Source organism: Hordeum vulgare, chromosome 6H (genome assembly GCF_904849725.1).
Source record: "Hordeum vulgare subsp. vulgare chromosome 6H, MorexV3_pseudomolecules_assembly, whole genome shotgun sequence".
NCBI lineage: Eukaryota > Viridiplantae > Streptophyta > Magnoliopsida > Poales > Poaceae > Hordeum > Hordeum vulgare.
This window is the reverse complement of record NC_058523.1, coordinates 459555085-459560922: the sequence shown is the minus strand read 5'-3', so window position 1 is coordinate 459560922 and position 5838 is coordinate 459555085.

Below are 5838 nucleotides of genomic sequence, written 5' to 3'. Positions count from 1 at the left end.
CATCATAAGAACCTTGGTTAGCTCATTAAAATGACCAATTCAGCTCAAAAATGAAATAATAAGCTCAAAATGGCATAAGAACCTTGGTTAGCTCATGAATATTATATACTTAGCTTGGCTTCCACATAAATGATATAATTAGCCAATTTAGCTCCAATATGGCTTAATAAGCATAGTTAGCTCCAAAATGACATATTTAACCCAAGTTAGCTCCAAAACGACATATAGTTAGCTTGGCTTCCACCTAAATGACATAATTAGCTTAGTTAGCTCCAAAATGACATATTTAATAAAAAAAAGACCTATACTTAGCTAAGTTCTCTCCTAATGACATAATAAGGCTAACTTAGCTACAAGATGACATATTCCCCTTAACTTAGGTATTAAATGGACTATAATTAGCTTAGCCAGACCCAAAATGACTTAATAAGCATACTTTGCTCCGGAATGACATATTTTACCCAAGTTAGCTCCGAAATGACCTATAGTTAGTGATGGGGTTATAGTCCTAGGGTAGGGTTGTAGTCGTGCCCTATAAGTCCTACCCAAGGGCTACCCTTCATAAGGGATAAGACCCTTAGTCAGTTCCGACTGTCTTATGGACTTCCCATCATCCAGTCGGTAACAAATCCTCCACCATCCAGTCGGAGATGAGCATTCGGAGTGTGACAAACTAACCGATTGGATTCCACTCTGTGCATCGTAACCCCCCTGGAGGGAAACGGTCGTACGTTTCCATGTGCCTTTATTAGCATTTAAGACATACATTACCTGTAACGTAGGCATTTATTCGCCACTACTCCACCCCTGTGCACCTAACCGTTGTGAAGGGCAGCACACTCTATATAAGCCGCCCTTCCCCACTAGTGCAGGGGTTAGCAATTCATTGTAATCCATATTCCACTCGACAACAAGCTCCCAAGAGCACTGAGACGTAGGGCTATTACCTCCACCGTAGAGGGGCCTGAACTCATACAACCTCGCCGTAGCTAAGGCTCTGCCCATCCTTTCGTACCCTACACATCTACTGTCAGACTTATACCCACGACAGTTGGCGCCCACCATGGGGCAGGCGTCTAAGCGACTTCCGGCGAGTTTGCGACTACATCTTTTCGTCATGTCATCTGGTGGAGATTCGAGCATGGGTCACGAGATCCTTTTCGGCGCTCTCTCCTTCATCATCGATGAGTCAACATGGCTTCGGGACGCCCCTCTCGACGTCGAGGCGCTTCCCCGTCGTGGAGCTACGCACTTCTGTGCCGACGCCCGCGGCATTCTTCTTCTCCAGTAGTCGGCTCTGGTGTCGACCTACACCGCCGTCACAAGTCGCAACAAGCGGTCCCGCCGTCCGCGCCTCCAGCTTTGGGTGCAACACGCCCAGGCGCGCCAGAACGCGTCTTCACAAGTGGCGGTCCTTGAGTCGGTTGTGGTTGCCCCGCCGTCCCAGCGCTCGGACTCGGTTCCGACTGAGTTTCCTTCCGAGTACTTGGGTCGCGGGCCTGCAGCAGAAGTACACATGGCCAACTCCCACGAAAGTCCCCGCCAAGCTGACCGGAACGAGCACGAGATCGGCGAAACATGCGGCGCTCGCCGTCCACCTCGCCGTTCTGCCAGTCGGCACACTCGGCGGAGCAACGTGGAGTTGTTCCGCACACCCATCCTCAACATGGCTGCCGCTCCCAAGATAGCTGATTCCCTTCAGCCAACTGATGCAGAGGCTGGTAGGGGGATCGAGCAAATCCGCGCCCTGCTGCACACGGCGCAGCAGCAAAACTCGGCAGTCTCCCAGTCGCACAACAGGATCCACAATAGTTCTGTCCATGTGAACACGCATCGGTCAGCTCATAGCCCTGGTTCTCATCAGCGACCCAAGGGAGGCAGTCGTTCCATGAACCCCGAAGATCGTCGCCGTTCGCGCACCCCTCCGCGGGGTGGGCCCTACGGGCCTCGACATGATGATGATCGGCGTTCAGTCGGTGACACTTACGATCCAAGGCCCGACGCGAGAGGGCATATCGCCCAGCGGAGGGTCGACAGGGGCCGAGCCCATCGCGATGGTCATGATATCGACCGTCCGAGTGGAAGCAGGACAATTGTTTCTGGTCCCGAGTGTTTCAGTCGAGCCATCCGTTCGGCTGACATCCCTCCCAACTTCCGATTGGCGACGGGGATCAACAAGTTTATAGTGGAGTCCAAGCCAGAAACGTGGTTGAATGACTACCGAGTGGCAGTCCAGATCGGAGGAGGGGACGACCACGTCACCATAAAGCACCTCCCTCTGATGCTCGATGGCTCGGCACGAGCGTGGCTGAACCAATTGGCCCCCTCAAGCATCTACAGCTGGGCAGATCTGGCCCGAGTGTTCATCAGGACCTTCGAAGGGACGTGCAAGCGCCCTGCTGGCCTCGTGGAGCTCCAGCACTGTGTCCAGAAGCAGAATGAGCCCCTGCGCGATTTCATTCAACGCTGGACGACCCTCTACCAGACGGTGGAGAACGTCACAAAACACCAAGCAGTCTGCGCCTTCAAGGCAGGCGTGCGGTACCGGGATATGTACCTGAAGTTCGGTCGAACAGGCGACATCTCCATGAGGAAGATGATGGAGATAGCGGCACGCTATGCAAATGGCGAAGAAGAGGACCGCATCCGTAGCGGCAAGCACAAAACAGTCGCCGACGGAGAAGGGAATAACACTCGGAAGCATAAGCAGAAAGCTCTGTCCACTCCGCAGGCAGAAGCCACAGCTGTTACCAATGCCAAGTTCAAGGGCAAGGGGAAGGCTCAGTTCACCCCCCAAGAAGAAGCAGTTCAACAACCCCATCCTGGACCAGCCATGTCCGATTCACACAAAGATAGATGAAGAGGGCAACGCCACATATCCGAAGCATACCACTCGGCAATGTCGCCTCCTGATCCAGGGGTTCGACGAAGGGCAACCGAGTGAAAAGGGCAATGAGCAAGATGAGGAGGACAAGGAGGATCCGTTCCCCCAAGTCCATGCAACACCGATGGTTTTTGGTGACGTTGAGAGCAAGAGTCGACTGAAGCTGGTGAACAGGGAGGTGAACATGGCCACGCCGACCAACCCCACGTTCCTCAAATGGTCTCACACTGCGATCACCTTTGACCAGTCGGATCATCCAGCACACGTGCCCACCCCAGGGATGCAACCTCTGGTCGTCGACCCGGTGGTGGAAGGAGTCCGACTGCGCAAAGTCCTCATGGACGGCGGCAGTGGTTTGAACATCATGTACGCTGACACTCTCAAGGGGATGGGCATTCCGATGTCCAAACTCAGCGAGAGCAGCATGCAGTTCCACGGAGTCGTCCCTGGACGAAAGGCCAAGTCACTCGGCCAGATCGCGTTGGACGTCGTTTTCGGCTCCGACAAGAACTTCCGCAAGGAAAAGCTGACGTTCGAGCTGGTGGACTTTCAGAGCGCTTATCACACAATTCTGGGCCGCCCGACGTATGCGCGTTTCATGGCCCGCCCATGTTACGTGTACCTAAAGCTGAAGATGCCAGGCTCGAAAGGTGTGATCACTATCACAGGCAATCGATAGCGGGCCGAGGAGTGTCTGCAGCAGGGATCAAGAATCACCGATCAGCAGATGGTTGTCCTCGAGCTTGACGAGTACAAGAAAACGGTCGACCCCGCTGACTTGATGCGTTCGAAGAAGCCAGCTTCGGAGTCCGCATTCGAGTCGGCGGGAGAGACGAAGAAGGTCAGCATCCACCCGACGGACGACACCGCTGCCCCGACGAACATCTCGACCACCCTCGATCCTAAATAGGAAGCCGAGCTCATCCAATTCCTCCGTGAGAACTGGGACATCTTCGCATGGAAGCCTTCTGACATGCCAGGTGTACCCAGGGAGTTGGCTGAGCACCGACTGCATGTGGATCCCACCGCTCGGCCTGTCCGAGAACGCCTGCGTTGGTCCGCCGCGCACAAGAGGAAGGCAATCGGAGAAGAAGTGGCCAAGCTTTTGGCAGCCAACTTCATTCGCGAGGTACACCACTCCGAGTGGCTTGCCAATGTTGTCATGGTGCCCAAGAAGGACAAGTCGCTCCGAATGTGCATCGACTTCAAGTATCTCAATAAGGTCTGCCCGAAAGACCATTTTCCGCTCCCCCGCATCGATCAAATTGTCGATTCGACTGCGGGTTGCGAGCGTTTGTCATTTTTTGATGCCTACTCGGGCTATCATCAGATCCGTCTGTATGGCCCCGATGAATTAAAAACCGCCTTCATCACCCCATTCGGGTGCTTCTGCTACATCACTATGCCATTTGGTTTGAAGAATGCAGGAGCAACCTTTATGCGCATGATCCAAAAATGCCTCCTCGACGAGATCGGTCGGAATGTGGAGGCGTATATGGATGATATCGTAGTCAACTCACACAAAGGTTCCGACCTGCTGACTGACTTGGCAGAAACATTCGCCAACCTTCGTAGGTACGATATCAAGCTCAACCCCGCCAAGTGTTCATTCGGCGTTCCCAGCGGAAAGTTACTCGGTTTCTTTGTTTCCGAACGAGGGATCGATGTCAACCCCGAAAAGATCGGGACCATCGTCCGAATGGAACGGCCGGTCAGAATACACGATGTTCAACGGCTCACAGGTTGCCTAGCGGCTTTGAGCAGGTTTATCAGTCGACTCGGGGAGAAAGCACTTCCTATGTACCGACTCATGAAGAAATCATATACTTTCGAGTGGACAGATGAACCCCAAGTTGCATTCGACGACCTCACATTCCTACTTTCCACCCAGCCAGTTCTTACTGCTCCTCTCAGTAAAGAGCCCCTTCTTCTGTACATCGCGGCTACAAATCAAGTCGTCAGCACTGTTCTCACAGTCGAACGAGAAGAAGGCAAAGCATACAAAGTTCAGCGGCCAGTGTATTACGTCTCCGAAGTCCTGACTCCTTCCAAGCAGAGGTATCCCCACTATCAAAAACTTATCTATGGGATTTACATGACTGCGAAGAAGGTGGCTCATTATTTCCAAGACCACTCGGTGTCTGTCGTTTTTGATGCTCCGTTGTCGGAAATCCTCCACAATCAGGACGCATCTGGCCGAGTGGCGAAGTGGGCAATGGAGATGTTGTACTGTGACATCAAGTTCGAGGCCAAGAAAGCTATAAAGTCTCAAGCTCTGGCTGACTTCATAGAAGAATGGGTAGAACAACAGCAACCGACCCACATCTACTCGGCTCATTGGACAATGTTCTTCGATGGGTCCAAGATGTTGAATGGCTCCGGCGCTGGCGTTGTGATAGTATCGCCAAAGGGCGACAAACTCAAGTATGTGCTGCAGATACACTTTGATTCCTCCAACAATGAGGCAGAGTATGAAGATCTCCTTTATGGACTGCGCATGGCCATCGCACTCGGCGTCCGTCGCTTGATGGTCTATGGCCATTCGGATTTGGTGGTTAATCAAGTGATGAAAGAGTGGGATGTCAGGAACCCCACCATGACCACATACTGCAATGCAGTGAGGAAGCTCGAGAAGAAGTTCGAAGGTCTAGAACTCCACCATGTTCCGCGACTGAAGAACCAAGCAGCTGATGAGTTGGCAAAACTCGGATCCACTCGGAGACCAGTCCCGAGTGATGTCTGCCTCGAGCACCTCCACCTTCCCTCAGTTAAAGAAGATCCTTTCACAGAGGAACCAGTACAACCAAAGAGCTCAACAGATCCGACTGAAGTCGACGTACCTGTTGTGGTTGATTTGATCATGGAGATTCTTGCTGTCATCCCCGATTGGACTGTGCCGATCATTGCATACATCCTGAGGCAGGAATTACCAGAAGACGAAGTCCAGGCCAGGC